Here is an 11453-nt window from a genome sequence, read left to right as displayed (position 1 = left end):
AATAGCAAGATGTAAAGAGCAAAAAAGTCATCATTCTCTTTCAATTGTTAGAACATCTATCTGCAATCATAATTATGATGCACTGTGGTATGTGTTAAAATAGGAAATACATGTAACGTCCCGTAGGAGCAGCAAACTCAGTGGTGTTGGTGAGGGTGTGTCATGGAAGTAATCACAAAGCAGGTGACTGTTGGTTGGGGTCCTGCAACATTAGTGTGCCTTCCCTGTGTCCAGTAGTGGTCTGGAGGGGTCAGGAAGCCTGCCTTTGAATTTGAGGGAACAGAGGGTTTGAGGTCCTCTCTCTTCTCTTGCTCTAGTACACTGCATAGCAGCAGTATACTGGGTTTATAGTTGACGTTGAAATCGCTGATTGATCATTAAGATTGGGATGTATCTTTGGAAATGAAAATAGGAAGAATCGTATGCTTTTTCTTTTTTTCCCTATATCTGAAAAGGTATGTAGTACTTTGCTGAGTGGTTGGGAATAAAGTTTGCAGTATTCAGTGTATTCAGTTTTAGTATCTAAGTAGAATTAAACTGTTGCTGTAAACTGGAATAGCGCTTTGTTACTGACAAGTTTTAGAATGCATCTGTTCGTCAATTACCTGTTTGGGAAGATTGTAGTTAATGATTTTGAGAATGTGGCTATAAACCTCCAACTGACTCAAGAAAAGCAAATAAGTCAAGATTGACAAATGTATAGGCTCTTCATCTTATTGTGTGTGTGGGTTTTTTTTTTTTCCTTTTAGTTATTTGTCAAGGTATAAAGAATTCTATCACACTTAAGACAAGTTAAGTAAACTTAACGGGGTGTGTTCTGACATGGCATGGAGCAGATCACATGGCCTAGATCTTAAAGGTGATTTTATGTTTAAACTTTCATGAAAACATATGTGATTGAAACACATTAATATATTGATACAGAGGGCAGTTAATTTTTGTCTTTTGTGTGTGTGTGTGTGGTACTGTTGTGGCCTCTCCCGTTGCGGAGCACAGGCTCTGGACGCGCAGGCTCAGCGGCCATGGCTCACGGGCCTAGCCGCTCCACGGCATGTGGGATCTTCCCGGACCGGGGCACGAACCCATGTCCCCTGCATTGGCAGGCAGACTCTCAACCACTGCGCCACCAGGGAAGCCCTAATTTTTGTCTTTTGATACATGTGAGCGTAGCTTTCATTTTGCTGAAAGAATATGACCAGTTTTCAGTTTGGGATTCTACCATTTAGTAAAGATAGTCCACTTAATTTTAGAAATAAGAGATTTAATATATAATACCTAATAATACTTTTATGTATGTTTTTTTACTGAAAACTTTTATTGTAATACTGTGAAGAAACTATGCCATTCTAGTCTTCAAGACTTAAATGAATCAAGTGTTTATTAGCTGTTGTAGTTTTTAAACTAATAAAAGTCAGTACATCAGCAATTTGTAAATACAGTTTTTAAAATAATGCCTTAACAACTTTACAGTGGTTATAGTGACTGTATTTAGGCCTAAAGTTAGTTAATAATTTGACATGAAGGCTTTTTAATAGTTTGATGGTGCAGATCAGGGATAGGTAAACTCTGGCTGGTGGGCCAGATCCAGCCCGTCGCCTGGCTTTGTAAAGGAAGTTTTTCTGGAACAGAGTCGCACCCATTGTTTACATGGTAGTTGTGGCTCCTTTCACCCTACACCAGTGGGGCAGAGTCGTTGCAACAGAAACTGTATAGCCCACAAATCTGGAAATGTTTAAATTTAGATTTTAAAAATTGAAAACTTCTTTGAGCCTATACAGGGCAAGTCCATTGACCCCTGAGGTAGAAAACAGTCAGGAACTTGGGTGCGGAAGCCAAATGGCCTAGGTTCAAAGTCCCTTTCTCCCATTTCATAGCTAGTGACCATGGGCAAATCACTTAACCTCTATGCCTCATTATGAGGTTTAAATGCACTTATTTGTATAAATAGTGCCTGGCACATACTAAGCACTGTGTAAGTGATTGCTGTTGTTTCTGCTTGGAGCTTTAATAAGTTATTGTTAATAGAAAAATGACACTAATGATTTTCCTTTTAGAGTAACAAAGGCACTTTGAGTCTTTTACTTTTTCAGGAATGTAATAAGACTTTTTTCATTGACAGTCAGTGTTCCCTGTTACCAAAATTTACTTTATGAATATAAAGAATTCAGTGTCTTCAAGACAGTACTTTTGCTTAAATGTCAAACCATTATTTCCCCAAGGCACATCAAACTGGCTCTGCATAGTCCAGGCCTCTAAAGCTTGTGTGCACACCCTAGGTAGCATGTGAGATACATTTTGTAAATATAGTTTTTTAAATAATGCTTGAGACTTCCCTGGCGGTCCAGCAGTTAACACTATGTGCTCCCAATGTAGGGGGCTTGGGTTCGATCCCTGCTCAAGGAACTAGATCCCACGTGCCTGCCATAACTAAGAGCCCACATGCCACAACTAAAAGATCCGGCATGCTGCAACTAAAGACCCGGCACAGCCAAACAAACAAACAAACAAATAAATAAATCTTTATAAAAAAATAAGTAAAATAAAATAATGCCTTAGGAGTTAGGAAAAGAAAATATGAGAACATTTTTACCTTTGTATTATTTTAAAAAATCTGTGTAGTTTATCATGTACATAAATACTATGTATGGAACTTTGTGTATATAATTTGTTAATAAATAAGATGCATATTAAAAAGTTTTCTTATGGTTTGCCCAGTGAGGTGTTTGGAGGCCATTGGAGGACAGGATGATGAAATATAGGGCCTCAGCAAAGATAGAATTTAGAACCAATTCCCTGACTTAGAAGATAAGGAAAATAATTCATAGACTGTAATTGAGTTGTCCAACTTTACGTAAGTGTTCAGAAACAGGAAATGCAGTGGCTAGAATCTAATCACTGACCGAGCAGAATCTGGGTCACTGGACTCGTAAACCAGAAGTGACTGTTGAATTTCTCAGGTTGATGCTCCTGGCATATATGCTTGATCTGTGTGTGTGTGTAACTCTCTGACATAATAAGCCATACTCAGGCACACCCTGTTTCCTTATTCAAGCATCTTAATTTCATCCCATTAAATCTTTGAAGTATCAGACTACCAGAAGGCATGAAGAAACCTGGGCTGAGAGTCTTCATTCCAGGAGACGTGATCTTGACTGCATGGCTGGTTTGAGGCGCATCACTCTGAACTGCAACCCGCTCATTGGTGACCTGGGTGCAAGTGCTTTGGCAGAATCTCTTAGTGAGGATTTATGGCTTAGAGGGAAATTCTAAAATTGAAAATATTGAATTTTTAATATGCTTAGCTTTTGGCATGATACTATCGTGATAGGATTTTTTAAAGCCTCATTTTACTGATAGCTTTTATTTTGCTTTTAAACTTTCTCTAAGAGTTGCATATATCCTTTATAGAAAATACAGAGTAACAAGAGAACAATTACCTATAATTTTAATACCCAGATATAATCACTGTTCATTTTGACGTATATACTTTCAGTCTTTTTTTTTCTACAAATATACATGTACACTTAGGGATTACAAAAATAGAATTGTAGTATACCTGCTATTTCATATTCCTGCTTTTTTCACTTAATGATGTATCATGTAGTATTGTGTCGTATTGATGTCCCATAGTTTAATCGATTCTTTGCAATTCTATTTAGACAGTTTGCTTTTCCCTGTCAGAAACAATGTGAATACGTTGTATATACATCTCTGTGTCCATCGGGATTACTTCTGTAGAATAAGGTACTACAAGTGGAATGACTAAGTGTGACCTATTTTTAAGACATTTGATACACATGGCCAAATTACCACCCAGAAAGGCTATGCCAATTTGTAGTCCACCCCAACAGTAGATGCGAAGCCTGCCTCTCACAAACACTGGCCTGTAGCACTTGTAAAAAAATGTAAAACTACAAAAATGAGTACCTCTCCATTTTCTATGCAAGTGGGATTACTCCCAATTTTATAACTTTTTTCAATTAATTTAGTATGAGCATTTTAGCAAGTCAGTAAATTTGCATCTCCTGCATCATTTTTTGTGATTGTTCAGTATTCCATTATATGAATATGCCACAGTGCACATAGCTTATCCATTCTTGTATATAAGCTTTGTCCAGTTTTTCAGTTACAAATAGTACTCTGATATATATCCTTACCTATATCTCTGACTATTTCTTTTGGTTAAATTCTTAGAAAGAGAGTTGTTGGATCCAAAGGGTATAGACATTATTTAAAGGCTTTTCTTACAGAATCTTGGCTTCATCTGATAGGAGAATAACCACATTGTGTTTTATTTTGTATTCATTTGATTGACTGGTGAGGTTTACTGGCTGTTTGTATTAATTTGGCTATTTGGTTAATTATACCCTGTGTCCATTCTTCTGTAGTGAGAGTTTGTAAGGGTTGTATCATATCCTGTCAGATCCGTATGTCTGACTTGCTATTTCTGTGTGTCATGGGGGTGTTGAAAGACTCCAGTTATTTTAATGTGATGGTCCACACAACACTTAAACAAAAGACTCATGATAGTTTCCTTTCATGTAATAGTTTTTAATCCCTGGGCTTTAGTGATGATCCCTTTGGTTTAAATGAGTAGGTTGTTCAGCCCCAGAACTACTAGAATTCATGATCCGTTTTTCTGGTTTTTGTCTGACCTTTTACTGCGAGGGTTCTTGACCATCATACTTTCATGATAGGTTTTTAGTATGTATTCTGTATTCACACATTGTTGAAAGTTTTTATTATTTGTATCCTCTTAGACTTGTCTTTTTTTCCTCTAAAACTAACAGTTATTACATTTCTTCTATTTTGTTTTCCCCTTTGAACTAGTTTCAAGTGTGATTTGGAGCTGAAGATCATGATCAGAAGAATGCAGTGCATTTCTGAGCTCCACCAGGTTTTGCTTGTGAGGTTTACACGCCCCTGCCGCCCTTGCTAATTATGAACTGAGATTCATTTTGTGATGCTTTTTGCTCATAGGTTATATACAGTTATTCTTCAGTTCTGTAATTGTAAAATATGTTGTCTGATTTATTGTTACTAAAGCCAGGGTTATCATTGCACATCCAAGAAGAGGTTTTTAAATTGGATTATGCATTATGTGTGTGCGTATATGTTTCTGTTTTTTTCCATACCCAAAATTACAAACCTGCCATGACTTGTCTTGTGCAGGACTCTTCCACACGTGAGAAAATGAGAGTTGTCTATATGTTAAATCTGTAGAGTTAGCAAGTGACCTTTTGTCTTTCATCGAAAAGCACTTGACCTGCAGCAGTGCGGCCTCACCAGTGAAGGAGCAAAGGCTTTCCTAAAGGCCCTTGAAACCAACAGAACTCTGCTCGTTCTGGATATAAGAAAAAATCTGCTTGTTGGTATGTGGTCACTTTTTTTAAATTGATAAACACATAGCAAAACAAAAAATTTGTTCAGGTATTGACAGTTTTTTAAAACTTAATGTGTTTAACTTTCCTCATCATATACAGTGGGCCCTTGAACAACGTGGGCTTAGGGGTGTCGACCCCTACGCAGTTGAAGATCTGGGTATAAGTTTATAGTCAGTGGTTCCACATGTGTGGATTCAACCAACCTTGGATCATGTAGGACGATAGTACATATGTATTGAAAACTATGCGTGTGTCAGTGGACCCGTGAGGTTCAAACCCATGTTGTTCAAGCTTCAACTGTACTTTTCTAGTGTTGCACTTCCCTTATGTTTTTAGCAGCTAAGGTACTAATTAAAGTGAATTATACTTGTCAATTTTTCTTATCTCTACTCTGAATAGAGGTGAACCTAGATACTAAGCCTGCTTCCACCAAGAGCATTCTTTCTTTCCTGTGCAACCTCTGAATTCTTGCCAGGAGTACTTTATTCATTTGTCAGATTCACAAGTAATTTTGTAATCATCTTCTGTGTGCCAGATACGGGTTTAGGGACTAGGGATAAAGCAGTGAACCAGACAGACAAAAGTCTTGCCCTCATGTAGCTTACATTCTAGTGAAGGAGATCAGATAGAAATGAGTAAATAGATAAGTCATATAATTTTAGAGAGTAGGAAGTGCAAAACTATCTTAATGTAAGGAGAGTGAGGGAGAGCAGGTAGGACTCCATTGGATAGATTTGTTAGGGGACAGCTTCACTGGAGAAGTGGCATTTGAACGGAGACCTGAATGATGAGAGGAGCAAGCCATGGAAGATGTGGAGTAAGCACATTCCAGGACAAGGAGGCAATGAGTATGTAGGCATGTAGGTGGGTGGAGTATTTAAGGAAAAGCAAGGAGACCAATCTGGGCAGAGTACCGAGTGAAGAAGAGTGTGGTATGACATGAGGTCAAGGAGCTAGGCAGGGGTCTGCTCTTGTAAAGTCTTGAAGGCCAGAGTAAAGATGTGGATTATTCTAAATGAGTAGAGGGGTTTGAACTGGAAAAAGGCATGATGCAAATCGTATCTGAATAAGGTGACCTGGTATAGAGAAGGGACTTGGGAGGATAAAGAAGAGGAACAGGGGGCTTTCCTGGTGGCGCAGTGGTTGAGAATCCGCCTGCCGATGCATGGGACGCGGGTTCGTGCCCCGGTCCGGGAAGATCCCACGTGCCGCGGAACGGCTAGGCCCGTGAGCCATGGCCGCTGAGCCTGCGCGTCCTGAGCCTGTGCTCCGCAACGGGAGAGGCCACAACAGTGAGAGGCCCGTGTACCTCAAAAAAAAAAAAAAAAAAAAAAAAAAAAAGAGGAACAGGGTGACCAGTTAGGAGACTATCCCAGTGTTCCAAATAAGAGATGTTTATGGCCTAGGTTAGGTTGGAAGTTTGCAGCAAGTGAAAAGTGGTTGAATTCAGGTTGTGTTTTGAGGGTGTAGCTATCAAGACCTGCAGATAGATGTGAGGTATGAAAGAAATAGTAACAAGGAGACAAGTCGTTGATGATTATGTGTGCAACTGGGTAGTATCCCTTAGAAGAAGGGGGCTGATGGGAGGAGCAGCTTTTGAGGGAATATCAGGACTTGGTTTGTTATCTTGGATGCCCTGGTTTGATATCTTAGATGCTCTTTAGGTATCTAAGCGTCTGGACGGTGCTCAGACTGTACTTTGTATCCAAAGGTAGCCAAAGCCACTTTAGATGCAAAATGTTTCAAGTTGACCTTTGCTGCTGCCAAAATAGTAGCCACTGTGGGCAGTCTGCAAGATGGCATCTTAGGTTTCTGAGGAAGAAATTAGAATACACAAAGGGGGAAATAAGTGTATAATTATATAATGTAGATTTCATATTTAAATGTATGGGAAAAGCAATAATTAGTTGGCTTTTGGTTTTAAATGGAAATAGCCACTCACTGGAAAATAATTACTCTAATTTCAATTCATTTTACTTTAGATCATTCTGTGATGAAAACAGTTACCAAAAAAGTTCTCCAGATGGAAGGAGTGCCAAGTCAGAGTTATATAACATGTTTCAGTTCTCTCGGAAGAATTTCTCTTTAATGGCTTGGTTTTCTTTCTTTCTTAAAAGAAAATTATCAAGGTACTTTCTGCCATCTTAAAACTAAGATTTGAGTCAAATCAAATGGCTTTTCTGTTTTTGAAAATGTTGTGTGATGCTTTAATTTAGGTTCCCAGATATGCAGATTGAAAACCTTTTAACTTTTTATTTTCTGTAACATATTATCGTTAGTCACAAATAGTCTTTTTTTTTTTGGTGATAAGAATGAATAGCAGGAGCAGCATTTGTGAAACCAAATCTAATATGAAACTGTTTCTTGTGAGTAAATTTGAATTTTGAAACAGCAAAACAATAAGGTTTAATAAAAAGCAAAATAAATTTTTTATTTTTATGATCTGCCAATTTCCCAGAAAGAGTTTTGTGGTGACTTTAGTTATATACCAGATACATTAAAATCACCAGTGGACAGCACATCTTTTATTCAGGTGCCCTCTGAAAGTTTTAAAACTTTGTTGACTTCATATCACAGAACGGTCCACTTTAAAATGGTTAAAATTATAAATTTTCTGTTTTGTGTAGTCTACCACAATTTTAAAAAAATGTGTTGTTTGAAGATTTTTGAGTTTTATAAAGGTATTGTATTAGCATAAAAATGAAAAATTTAAAAGACCACCTCTAATCCCATTATCCTATCAAGCAATATTTACATTTTAATTTTCTCTTCCTGCTGTCTATAAACATAATTCCACATAGCTTCAATATAATTTGCCATTCTTTTCATACTAAATTTAAATTCTGTGATTCATAGTTATACTTTTTACCATTGCATTCACAAGGTTTCATTGAGTAGGTCAATTTCTTAAATTGGTGAAAAATTGGAAATAACCTCAAATAAACTATTGTAAACATCTTCATAAATACAGCTTTTTTTTTTTATACTTCAAGTTGTATGTTTTTGATTCTCTATTAACTTGCTTGGACAATAGTGTATTAAATAAGTTGTTAAGAGTGTTTATGAAGTCAAAAAAAAGCTTATGATCGTCTGCCAATTGTTATTTCAAGAGAGTGATATTTTAATAATCAAATAGTACATTCAAAGAAGTTAAGATTTGTGATATCACACTAATTAGATATTATTATTAAAAGTTTATATCCTATGTAAAGCATTCTTAAAATAGCTACATTGACTTTTGCTATGATATTAGAAATGGAAAGATATATAAATAAAACATGTATATGTAAAACATATTAGGAATTCTGTAAAATTAGTACAGAATAATAGGGCATCATGGAATGAGAACAGTTAAACATTTTTTTTTAGTTAGCATGATTAAACAAAGTGGAAATGTAACTGAAGTATACAAGCTCATTGAGCTCTTTTAAGAGTAATTTTATTTCTTGGGCTTTTTTTTGTATTTGCCTCAGTTATTTGGAGACATAGAGGTAAGCCAAATCAGTATCTGGGTATATACCTAGATCCAGGTGAGTATAGGAGTGAAATAATGGTGTGAATTGTGTCACATTTGTATTGTACTTATGTATGCCTAATAAAAGATGGGAACTTTTATTAGAAATTTTTTAATCTCCTAACAAGAAAAGTGTAATTTAAAAAAATTTTAATACAAATGTATTTGCATTAGTTTCTGAAAGTAAAGGAAGGGTATACACATACAAACCGTATGCATACAAACATTTTTTTTGATGGCAATGAAGTTAAAAAACACAATAAAATAGCACAAAATGAACTGAGCTCCTATATATTTTTAAGAGGCATGTAAATCACACAGGATCGTGTGGTGATTATCAGTAAGCTACACTCTATGAAATATTTGTCCTATATTACCACATACACTCCATTTTACCCTGCATCCTAATGCTGCTAAAATATAGTAGAAAGCAGCAGCATAGCACAGGGAGATCAGCTTGGTGCTTTGCGATGACCTAGAGGGGTGGGATAGGGAGGGTGGGAGGGAGGCTCAAGAGGGTGGGATATGGGGACATGTGTATGCATATATGGCTGATTCGCTTTGTTGTGTAACAGAAACTAACACAGAATTGTGAAGCAATTATACTCCAATCAAGATCTATTAAAATAAATAAATAAAATAAAATATAGTAGCTTTGAAGGATAAATATAACCATTTTAACCTATGATGTTTGTTTTCAGTAAATTCAAATTAAATATTTAAATGTGAATTTTAATATATGGCTTGTTCTAAGTAAAATATTAACACGTAGGTCTAGTTTCTGCAACCAAATGTTTCATATAAAGATACTTGCCTCTTTACTGCTGAAATATAGGGTAAGTCTCCACATTTCACTCTTTCATCCAGTGGGTTTCATTTGGTTTTTTGTGTTTTCTATATGAAATCAAAGGAGCAGTGAAGGTTGACAGGCTTATAGGAAGGTAAAATTGACTCACCTACCCCCCAGCAACTTGCAGCCTTATAACTTGTATTGTTTTTACATAGAAAAATTCATCTTAAATTTAACTTTTGGTCTACTTCTGAAGATTCTGTTTGGCAGAAGTCATGGGTATATCTGTGTTTCTGTGTCCTTGAGATTCAGAAATGCCAAAGGTGTTCTACGATTCAGGAAACTTGAGTGTTTCTGCATGATACATAAAATGTATCATACTTTGGGATCTTTTTTTAAACTTTATTTTTGCATTTCTGCACATCTCAATACTTTTGTTTTAGTTAAAATAACTTGTTACTGTAGAGAACTTATATTTTTTAAAAATGCTGGCTTAGGGCTTCCCTGGTGGCGCAGTGGTTGAGAGTCCGCCTGCTGATGCAGGGGACACGGGTTCGTGCCCTGGTCTGGGAAGATCCCACATGCCGCGGAGCGGCTGGGCCCGTGAGCCATGGCCGCTGAGCCTGCGCGTCCGGAGCCTGTGCTCCGCAACGGGAGAGGCCACAACAGTGAGAAGCCCGCGTACCGCAAAAAAAAAAAAAAAAAAAAAAAATGCTGGCTTATGTAAAACCTTTGTACAAAACCGATCCTCTTTTTAATGGGCTTGGCATCATTGTCAAGTGCCTTTTTGATTCCTTTCGACGTGTGCACGTGTGACAGTTGCTCTGTAGACCTTTGGTGCATCTTGATTCCTTGTTTTCATGCTTTGTCAAACGTAGTCTTGGCCGCAAAGAAGCCTGTAAGTAATGGAAGGAAACACTCTGCTGGTAAAGAATGCTACCCTCCTGAAGCGCTACCACCTGGAGTGTCTGGTTTCCGGCCATTGTGTCCTGCAGAAAGTGCAAAAAGCAACAGGTAAGCTGTTTGCATTCCCTGTCTTTTTCAGTCATTTAGAGTTCTTTATTTTGGAACTTGTATTATGTGGGTGGTCTCTGGTGCTTTGTGTAGAGGAAAAAAGGTAACTCACACATGGCTTGGCTTCTGCCTAATGAGCCCTCTAAGGAAGAAAAATTAAAAGTAATTGGGAGTTTCAAGTTGTTTCTCAAGTGTCACAACAGAGGTAACTCCGTGGGAGTCTTGAGGAGACTAAAATGATCACCAATTGTGCATGTGAGGAAAGTTTGATTAAAGGCAGGTGTAGTTGAGCGAAGCCCTACAGCACAGAAGTAGGAATTTGGATACGTGCGAATGGGAAAAAAGACATTTTAGGCATGGGAAATAGTTTAATGCAGAATGGATGAAAAATATGCATTAGAGCTATTCTAAATGAACTGGCTTGTTAACTCAGTAAATCAGATTTAGTGAGTCAAACTAGCATTACCTGATTTCTTATCCAGGGGATAGCTGTTCCTAGTAATTTTTGTCCCAGAACAGTAAATAAAATGGTTGAATTATAGCTTTAGGCTTGCTAAGTGAAATAGATGGCTCTAGATGATCTTCAGGTGACTTACTTGGTAGTAATCAGGAAATTGGGGATTAACAATTGCTTAAGAAAACAAAGAGAATTGATTTTAAATAGTACTTGAAGTAGTTCCTGTGTAAAATATCTGTTCAGTTGCTCATGTTAAATGGATGTTTCTAATCCCCACTGGACAACCGACTACTT

The sequence above is a fragment of the Mesoplodon mirus genome, assembly GCF_964341445.2.
Source record: "Mesoplodon mirus genome assembly, chromosome: 7".
NCBI classification, from domain to species: domain Eukaryota; kingdom Metazoa; phylum Chordata; class Mammalia; order Artiodactyla; family Ziphiidae; genus Mesoplodon; species Mesoplodon mirus.
This window is presented reverse-complemented; position numbering follows the sequence as displayed.